Source organism: Oncorhynchus nerka, linkage group LG19, assembly GCF_034236695.1.
Source record: "Oncorhynchus nerka isolate Pitt River linkage group LG19, Oner_Uvic_2.0, whole genome shotgun sequence".
In the NCBI taxonomy this organism is placed as follows: Eukaryota; Metazoa; Chordata; class Actinopteri; order Salmoniformes; family Salmonidae; genus Oncorhynchus; species Oncorhynchus nerka.
The window spans coordinates 9,105,446-9,116,785 of NC_088414.1; positions in this window are offsets into that span (position 1 = coordinate 9,105,446).

An 11,340-nucleotide genomic window follows, 5' to 3' on the forward strand; every position below is an offset into this window, starting at 1 on the left:
ACGAACATATCAAAACATTTTCAAGCTTTTTTACATCTTCGTAACATTGCAAAAAACAAACTTTTTGTCCAAAAATGACAACTCTAATTCATGCTTTTGTCACTTCTAGATTAGACTACCGCAATACTCTACTCTCCGGCTACCCAGATAAAGCACTAAATAAACTTCAGTTATTGCTAAACACAGTTGCTAAAATCCTGACTAGAACCCCAAAAAATTGGATCATATTACTCCAGTGCTAGCCTCTCTATATTGGCTTCCTGTTAAGGCAAGGGCTGATTTCAAGGTTTTACTGCTAACCTACAAAGCATTACATGGGCTTGCTACTACCTATCTCTCCGATTTGGTCCTGCCTACATACCTACACGTACGCTACGGTCACAAGACGCAGGCTTCCTTATTGTCCCTAGAATTTCTATGCAAACAGCTGGAGGCAGGGCCTTCTCCTATAGAGCTCAATTTTTATGAAATGGTCTGCCTACCCATGTGAGAGACGCAGACTCGGTCTCAACCTTTAAGTCTTTACTGAAGACTCATCTCTTCAGCAGGTCCTATGATTGAGTGTAGTCTGGCCCATGGGTGAGAAGGTGAAAGGCAAGACACTGGAGCAATGACCTGCCCTTGCTGTCTCTGCCTGGCCCTCTCCCCTCTCTCCACTGGGATTTTCTGCCTCTGACCCTACTACGGGGTCTGAGTCACTGGCTTACTAGTGCTCTTCCATGCAGTCATTGGGGGGTTGCGTCACTTGAGTGAGTTGAGTCACAGATGTAATCTTCCTGTCCGGTTTTGCATCCCCCTCAGCCTCTAGTGGTGTTTCTAGGGAGTTTTTCCTAGCCACTGAGCTTCTACATCTGCATTGCTTGCTGTTTGGGGTTTTAGGCTGGGTTTATGTATAGCACTTTGGGACATCTGCTGATGTAAAAAGGGCTTTATAAATCAATTTGATTGATTTTCCCGATGACGCAAAACTTGTAAAACAAAAATGTGAGGAAGACCTGGTAGAAGCTATTGATGATGATGCATGGATACAGATGTGTTTGAATGCCCAGTCATGTTCATATCATCTCAGGCCCAGAAGCTAGAATTAGATAGAGAACACTTTGAAGTTTCTAAAACTGTTAAAATAACGTCTGTGAGTATAACATAATTGATATGTCAGGCGAAAACCTGAGGAAAATCCATCCTGAATTTTTTTTTGCGGAGGTCACAGGCCTTTCCAATGAAAGTCTATGGGTTTATATACACTGCTCAAAAAAATAAAGGGAACACTAAAATAACACATCCTAGATCTGAATGAATTAAATATTTTTATTAAATACTTTTTCTTTACATAGTTGAATGTGCTGACAACAAAATCACACAAAAGTTATCAATGGAAATCTAATTTATCAACCCATGGAGGTCTGGATTTGGAGTCACACTCAAAATTAAAGTGGAAAACCACACTACAGGCTGATCCAACTTTGATGTAATGTCCTTAAAACAAGTCAAAATGAGGCTCAGTAGTGTGTGTGGCCTCCACGTGCCTGTATGACCTCCCTACAACGCCTGGGCATGCTCCTGATGAGGTGGCGGATGGTCTCTTGAGGGATCTCCTCCCAGACCTGGACTAAAGCATCCGCCAACTCCTGGACAGGCTGTGGTGCAACGTGGCGTTGGTGGATGGAGCGAGACATGATGTCCCAGATGTGCTCAATTGGATTCAGGTCTGGGGAACGGACGGGCCAGTCCATAGCATCAATGCCTTCCTCTTGCAGGAACTGCTGACACACTCCAGCCACATGAGGTCTAGCATTGTCTTGCATTAGGAGGAACCCAGGGCCAACCGCACCAGCATATGGTCTCACAAGGGGTCTGAGGATCTCATCTCGGTACCTAATGGCAGTCAGGCTAGCTCTGGCGAGCACATGGAGGGCTGTGCGGCCCCCCAAAGAAATGCACCCCACACCATGACTGACCCACCACCAAACCGGTCATGCTGGAGGATGTTGCAGGCAGCAGAACGTTCTCCACGGCATCTCCAGACTGTCACGCTTGTCACATGTGCTCAGTTTGAACCTGCTTTCATCTGTGAAGAGCACAGGGCGCCAGTGGCAAATTTGCCAATCTTGGTGTTCTCTGGCAAATGCCAAACGTCCTGCACGGTGTTGGGCTGTAAGCACAACCCGCACCTGTGGACGTCGGGCCCTCATACCACCCTCTTGGAGTCTGTTTCTGACCGTTTGAGCAGACACATGCACATTTGTGGCCTGCTGGAGGTCATTTTGCAGGGCTCTGGCAGTGGTCCTCCTGCTCCTCCTTGCACAAAGGCGGAGGTAGCGGTCCTGCTGCTGGGTTGTTGCCCTCCTATGGCCTCCTCCACGTCTCCTGATGTACTGGCCTGTCTCCTGGTAGCGCTTCCATGCTCTGGACACCTCGCTGACAGACACAGCAAACCTTCTTGCCACAGCTCGCATTGATGTGCCATCCTGAATGAGCTGCACTACCTGAGCCAGTTGTGTGGGTTGTAGACTCCGTCTCATGCTACCACTAGAGTGAAAGCACCACCAGCATTCAAAAGTGACCAAAACATCAGCCAGGAAGCATAGGAACTGAGAAGTGGTCTGTAGTCACCACCTGCAGAACCACTCCTTTATTGGGGGTGTCTTGCTAATTGCCTATAATTTCCACCTGTTGTCTATTCCATTTGCACAACAGCATGTGAAATTTATTGTCAATCAGTGTTGCTTCCTAAGTGGACAGTTTGATTTCACAGAAGTGTGATTGACTTGGAGTTACATTGTGTTGTTTAAGTGTTCCCTTTATTTTTTGTGAGCAGTGTATAAAAAAATCCTTACAGACTGCAGTACCTGTGGCTTCCACTAGATGTCAACAGTCTTTATACAGGGTTTCAGGCTTGTTTCTTGAAAAACTAACAAGTAATAGTAGTTTTTCCAAAGTGACCTCAACAGGAAAAGTAAGCTATTGGCGCACGTGAATGAGGGCACGCTCTTCGTTATTTTCCTTTCCTATTGAATACTGTTCTTTCCGTCTGAAATAGTATTGTTTATTTACATATTAGGGTACCTAAGGATTGAGTAGAATCATTGTTTGACTTGTTTGGATGAAGTTTACCGGTAGCTGTTTGGATTCCTTTGTATGCATGTTGAAGGAGTGGATTACTGAAATCAATGGTGCCAACTAAACTGACTTTTTTGGATATAAAGAAGTATAAATAAGGACTTTATCGAACAAAACGAACATTCATTGTGTAGCTGGGACCCGTGGGATTGCAAACAGAGGTTGCTCTTCAAAGCTAAGTGATTTATTTAATCGCTATTTGTGATTTTTGTGAAGCCTGTGCTGGTTAAAAAAGTATTTTGATGTGGGGCGCTGTCCTCAGATAATCACATGGTATGCTTTCGCCGTAAAGCCTTTTAGAAATCTGATTGACAAGAAGTTAAGCTTTTAAATGATATAAGACACTTGTATGTTCATGAATGTTTAATATTACGATTTTGTCATTTGAATTTGGCGCACTGCATTTTCACCGGATGTGATCCCGCTAGCGGAACACCTAGCCCAAAGAGGTATTTTAAGAATGTGAAATGTCAGAATAATAGTAGAGAGAATGATTTATTTCAGCTTTTATTTCTTTCATCACATCCCCAGTGGGTCAGAAGTTTACATACACTCAATTAGTATTTGGTAGCATTGACTTTAAATTGTTTAGCCTTCCTCAAGCTTCCCACAATAAGTTGGTGAATTCTGGCCCATTCCTCCTGACAGAGCTGGTGTAACTGAGTCCGATTTGTAGGCCTCCTTGCTCGCACACGCTTTTTCAGTTCTGCCCTACAAATGTTCTATATGATTGAGGTCAGGGCTTTGTGATGGCCACTCCAATACCTTGATTTTGTTGTCCTTAAGCCATTTTGCCACAACTCTGGAAGTATGCTTGGAGTCATTGTCCATTTGGAAGACCCATTTGCGATCAAGCTTTAACTTAAGACTGATGTCTTGAGATGTTGCTTCAATATATCCATATAATTGTTCTCCTCATGATGCCATCTATTTTGTGAAGTGCACCAGTTCCTCCTGCAGCAATGCACCCCCACAACATGATGCTGCCACCCCCATGCTTCACAGTTGGGATGGTGTTCTTCGGCTTGCAAGCCTCCCACTTTTTCCTACAGACATAACGATGGCCATTATGACCAAACAGTTTTTCAATTTTTGTTTCATCAGACCAGAGGACATTTCTCCAAAATGTATGATCTTTGTCCCCAATGTGCAGTTGCAAACTGTAGTCTGGCTTTTTATTGGCGGTTTTGGAGCAGTAGCTTCTTCCTTGCTGAGCGGCCTTTCAGGTTATGCCAATATAGAACTCGTTTTACTGTGGATATAGATACTTTTGTACCTGTTTTCTCCAGCATCTTCACAAGGTCATTTGATATTGCTCTGGGATTGATTTGCACTTTTTGCACCAAAGTACGTTCATCTCTAGGAGACAGAACGTGTATCCTTCCTGAGTGGTATGACGGCTACGTGGTCCCATGGTGTTTATACTTGCATACTATTGTTTGTACAGATGAACGTGGTACCTTCAGGCATTTGGAAATTTCTCCCAAGGTTGAACCAGACTTGTGGGGGTCTACCATTTTTTTCTGAGGTCTTGGCTGATTTCTTTTGATTTTCCTTTGATGTCATGCAAAGAGGCACTGAGTTTGAAGGTAGGCTTTGAAATACATCCACAGGTACACCTCCAATTGACTCAAATGATGTAAATTAGCCTATCAGAAGCTTCTAAAGCCATGACATCATTTTCTGGAATTTTCCAAGCTGTTTAAAGGCACAGTCAACTTAGTGTATGTAAACTTCTGACCCATTGGAATTGTGATAAAGTGAATTATAAGTGAAATAATCTGTCTGGAAACAATTGTTGGAAACATTAATTGTCTCATGCACAAAGTAGATGTCCTAACCGACTTGCCAAATCTATAGTTTGTTGACAAGAAATTTGTGGAGTGGTTGAAACACTTAGGTTGGAGTCATTAAACCTTGTTTATGTAAACTTCCGACTTCAACTGTATATCACTGGATTTTATTTATTACAAGATTAAGTTTATACTTGGCAACTTTCATAAGGTCTGGATGCCTTATATGGAATACAGTATGACAAAAAGGAGTCTGTATTAAAAAAATGCCCACGTCAGGGGAGATACCTATTTAGGCGATCCCTACCTGCTGGGCTGCTCATTCCTGGACCTGGTCTGCTGTCCTGTGGGTTGTCACTCTGGCCTTGGCCTAACACACCCCAAACCAATAATGAATGTTTCGCTAAGATCCTAAAGCTGAGTGATGTGTGTTGGGTTGGAGCGCTGCAGGGCCGTGGACCCCTAGAGACAGGGCGGGGCGACCCAGCTATAATGTGTGTAAGTAAAAATAGCTTTACATTACTATTAGTCCTATGAGATTAATTAAATGGAGGATTTGCTGTTTCTGTGTGTTAATGTATATTTGATGTGTATGTGTTTTATTTTGTTTTGTTGTTTTGTTTCCAAACCTTTCCCTTGGGAATATTTTTTTTAAATGTTGGGCTGGCTGGTCGGTCTGGCTGGTCGGTCGGTCTGGCTGGTCGGTCTGGCTGGTCGGTCTGGCTGAAAATGTATATAGAGGATGTTTTAACAACGACAATCAAAAGTCTTTGTATTTCGTTTTAGGCTATTGGTTAAATGTGCAACACAATATTTATTATTGAATGACCTTTGACCTAGTTCAGTCTTATCAATCACTTAAACATATTTAATAATGATCTCTGACCTAGCTTGATGACTGTGGCTTATTTTGCCTACTTTTTGTTCTAAATAGAGACGGCATATTGGATTGTGTAAAAATGCAGGAAATTTGCTTAAAATGCCTCAAAATAATTATGGGGTTGGACCTCCAGAGCCTCAGATACTGGACAGATTGTTCCATTATAGGGGATTGCCCACTACTATTATTGATTTCATTCACCCCATTCCATCGTGGACTAGGATAATGGATAATGAAATGAAAAACACAATACAAATATATGTACACCTTATAAATCCCGGAGTGTCTCTTGGGACTCAAAAATCAATCAACACAGACTACACCCCGAATGTGTAGTACTCGCTCTCTCTCTCTCTCTCTGTTTTTCTTTCCCTCTCGGCGTCTCTTCTCTTTATTGGAGTACTGCAGAGGCACCGCTGCATCGTGCATCGTGCAGGAGAGGGGAAGAAAAAAGACAAGAGAAATAGCCTAGCGCGGTCACTAACTACCTCAGTTTCTGCGTCGCGAGGGAAAACAGGAAATATCCGCGGGAAAAGGCATACAGCTGGTTCCCTGCGCTGTTTTACCGAAATGTCCATCTTCTGTAGTCTGTGAGTATAGTTGTTTTCCTCTCTTTATACTTACATTTGACTTCAACTCTTTGATGCAAACCCTGTGTATTGCGAGTGGCCTATCCCAGTGATTCCTTTTTATTTTTGCCAGGTTTACAGTTGGATAAATGTATATTTGAAATGTGTATAAACCCGTAGTGGGTACTCCTCTGCACTAGATTATCTCACCAATAGCTCGAAATAGGCTATTTATTGTCACGTGTGATAAGACATGAATGGAATAAGACGTTCGCATATTTTGGGAAAACTTTTAAAAGGTATGTCACGTTTCTAAACTTCAAACGGTGTAGTTTGCCATCCGCTGTCCTCGGTGTAATTCAGCAGCTGTCGGAGAGGGACACTTTGATCAACACCTCTCACCCTGCTGAGATCACAACACCGTACATGAATTATCACACATTTAGCTGTATCCATGTAGGCTACTCTAGGCTACAAGATGCTTAATTTATTTAAATAAAATTAATATACTTTTTAAACTCTAACGGTTTTGCAGAAAGGTAATTGACTAATTAACGATTTCCCACTCTCTTTCATTCTAATAACAACATTTTGGACTGAAGGACAATGAAATGAAAAACACAATACAAAGATATTTACACCTTATAAGTCCCTGAGCGTCTCTTGGGACTCATCAATCAATCAACATACATTACAACGAATATTGTATTGTATTACTCTCCCTCTCGATCTCTCTCACTGCGCGCGCACACACACACACACACACACACACACACACACACACACGCACACGCAAACATTATGCATAAAGAGAACAGATCCATCTACAGCAGAGAGAGCGAGAAGAAATAGATAGAGTTTGATGCAGATAGTAGCCTAGATTCATAGACTAGGCTTAACATAGTAAATATAAATGAGTATGGTATGTTATGTTTGGTATGGTTATATAAGACAAGGTTACTTGTTAAAGGAAAAAATAAATGAATGGGTTGGGTGTATAGCGCAAACGTCCAGCAACCCAAGGGTTGAGCGTTCTAATCTCATCATGGACAACTTTAGCATTTTAGCTCATTTGCAACTACTCAACTTGTTAGCTAACCCTAACATTAACCTAACTCATAGCCTAGCTAACAGTAGCCACCGAGCCACCTAGCTAACGTTAAACACACCAAATGCATAATATATCATACTGTACTTATTGCAAATTCGTAACATATTGTACTAATTGCAATTCATAACATATACAAAATACAGGAGCATGTGCATTGGGTTAAGTGCCTTGCTCAAGGGCACATTGACCGTTTTTTCAACTGGGCTCAGAGACGCGAACGCGCTTAAACCACAAAGCTACCTGCCACTGAGTCGTCTGGAGACAGGAGAGCAGTTAGAGGATAGAGGAGGATGGAGGTTTGATTCCCCTCCACAATGTCAGGACAAGCCCTAGAATCTCATTACAGAACGCGGCTTTCGTCAAAAGGCCGGCCGGTGATTGATGTCCTTCCTGGCCGGGTTTACTGTGACCAAGCAGCGCAGCAGCGCATTGCTGCGAGCGGATAGAACCGCGGTAGTAAAGGGGGAACCCGTGGAGCGTGAAACGACCAGCAGAGGGTGGGGGTGGGTAGAACGAGAGCGAGAGAGAGAGAAAAGCAAGAGAGGAAGAGAGAAAGAAGGAGAGAAAAAACACTCGAGATAGTCTCTCTCGGCCCAGTACTACTATCTCTGCTTCCATTGTCAGTGCTGAACATACACAACATCCCGCGGTCTCTCTTTGTACTGTAACATTGGCGATGTGTCCGTTTGATGGAGACCGACACTAAACAGTTGAAACAGTTAATTATGGGAGCTTGAGCAGGACTGAACGTGGGCGTATTGACATTTCCCTGGCTCAGCTATACATCCGTGTGTGTCCCAAATGGCACCCTTTTCCCTATAGTGCGCTCCTTTTGACAATAATCCCCAATGGGCCTTGGGAATAGGGTGCCATTTGCGACAGAAGACTGGAGAACGTTATCTGGCTACCAGACAGACATCTACCTTAATTAACTCAATGTTGGCTGTAAATTGGAATAGAGGTATATATCAACGTTGGAATAGAGTGTATCAACTCGTGAAAAGATTGGTCCATTGATTATAGTAGTCACATTTAATGTAATTGGGTCTTTCTATAAACTAGGGTACCAGTGAAGAGTTCCAATGCTGGACAACTTGTTACAGCGGAAGTCGTTCCTAATAATCTGCCACTTTGTTTAATGTCATTACATCAAGATATAAGGGGGGAACATAGCTATATTCCATACAATTCACGAGTTGATTTAAAACCTATGTCTAACCCTTTATCATGGCTGGTGTCTTGACGGATTTGTCGAAAATCGTGTGACATAACACATTATTTTTCCGTCTTTGCATTTATGGTAAAATAAGATGTCGCTATATCATATATTAACTATTAATTAGTTAAATTATACCTTGAATTTGAACCCTGTAAGAATACTGGATCTAGCTGTGGGACATCTCAGAAATGCAGTGTAACTATGTAACATTTAATGTATTACGTTACTGGGTGAAAACATTTTTCATGGGCATAGAAATCAAAAATATAAATGCGATTGCAAAATCGAATGCTTCCAACCGAAACAGTTATATTACCTTGATAATTCAAACCTAATTCGATACAATCATTAACGTGGTTGATCAATAATTATGTATAATACTTGTTGGATGCACACTTGGTGTTGAGCTGCAATTATACTGTGATAATTTCACACGTCATCATCTGATCCAGGAAGGAACGTTCAAGCGAGGAACAGCTGTTGTGACAGCGCATGCAATGCTACCACAGCCCAAGTGCTGAAAAAAAGGTGTTCGCTAGGAATGCCCAGAATATTTTGGTGTCTCATTCGTTAAACAGGTGAAGTCAGTTGTGACTGGATCCATCGTTGGATCTAATATCCCTAGTGAATTGATGTTCATCATCTGTTGTCTGCTTGATTTACGGCAGGATCTTGTTAGATTTGACAGAGAATGCATCAAGGTAATGACTTCACGTTTTCATGTTTTTAGCCCTAGGATTGAACACGTGTGTAGGATAGATTATTGCGCAACACAATTCCTATGAATTATTCCTGATATAATGACAACACATTACATAGCCTAGTGGGCTTCTTCACACTATGATCTGGCAATGAAATAACATGACGAATACATTTTGTTCTCCATGTTAGACCTGCAATTTTAAACACGGGGCTTGAAGTAGCCTACTTGAATTTGAATTTGGAGCTCCGAAATTCAAGTAGTAATAGGCCTACCTTGATATTCAGATATGTCCTCAATTTGGTTCTTGAAAAGTCCTTCTAATTATTGTAGCCAATTTCTAAGTTCTTCTTCATTCTCTTCTTTTTTGATACGTTTTTGTGAGAGATGTGACCAGTTTCGGGTAGTTTCCCGCTGCTTCAATTGACGGGTGTTGTTGCGCTAATCTGTTGCGGTGAAAACCACGTGCGGTTATTATGAGGATGACAATATCTATTGTTGGCTTCAACTTGGCTTCTCATAAAAATCTTCCCATTACAAAAGGAACCTGGTTTTTGGTCGTTTTCTCATTATAAAAACAGATGGCGAGATTAATGCTACCGCTATTCATGGTTTTATTATGTTTGCCTGTGTCGGCAACATAGTCTTCAGAAAGCCGGCATGGATGCGTTCATTCAATTAATTTAGTCAGGCAAGTACACATTATTCTCACATATTTTAGGTATATAATAATAATGATAAAATCAATGCATTGACAAGGCCTAAACATTTATTTATTTATTTTGACACTTTTTGCATGCTTTTTTTGTTGGGGGGGGGGGGGGGTGTTCTATATTAAGCCCTGTATGTATAATTTAACTAAATTATGGCATTTTAGTCATTTAGCAGATGCTCTTATCTAGATCGTTTTACAGGAGTAATTAAGGTTAAGTGCCTTGCTCAAGGGCACATGGACAGATATTTAACCTAGTCGACTTGGGGATTCAAACCAGCAACCTTTAGGTTACTGGCCCAATGCTCTTAGCCACCAGACTAACTGCTCCACAATAGAATAACATTGAGGTATTTGAAAATACAATTAAGTGCTTGAGAATGTCCCTGAATGGCCTTGATTTTGACTTGCCAATGTCTGTATCAACCTTGCTTAAAGGATGTATTGTCCAAGGCCGATGTTGAAATTGGAGTTATGGGTCAATTTGCATATATTCCTCTATTCCTGGAGCTGCATAAAAATCATTTTTTATTTTTGTTTCAAACCATTTAGAAATGTTGAGCCCAATGTCACACATTGGCCCCATTATTGATGGAAAGACCCAATTCCTTTTGGATACTTATATGTTATGGTCTTTATGTCAGTATTGTTACTTACATTGAACGCAGACTGCGAGCCAGGCCTAATCGCCCAAACATCAGTGCCCGACCTCACTAATGCTCTTGTGGCTGAAATGAAGCAAGTCCCCGCAGCAATGTTCCAACATCCAGTGGAAAGCCTTCCCAGAAGAGTGGAGGCTGTTATATCAGCAAAGGGGGGACCAACTCCATATTAATTGGAATGAGATGTCCGACGAGCCTATGTCCATGTAGTGCTTGTGATAGTCATTGCTAAACAACACACACACACACACACACACACACACACACACACACACACACACACACACACACACACACACACACACACACACACACACACACACACACACACACACACACACACACACACACACACACAGTCCTCAGTGCCTCTATGAAACCAGTTTGATCTCTTACAGCTGTTGTGCAGTCATCCCCAGCAGCCAGTCAACCCACACAGCCATCCATCACCATATTACTGCACGCAGCCAGGCAGCTTGGTGGGTGTGTGTGCGTGCCCACGTGTGTGTCCTGAGACTATGACAGCTTTCGTGCAGTGTGTGTGTGTGTGTGACTCCATAAATACATAATTGAG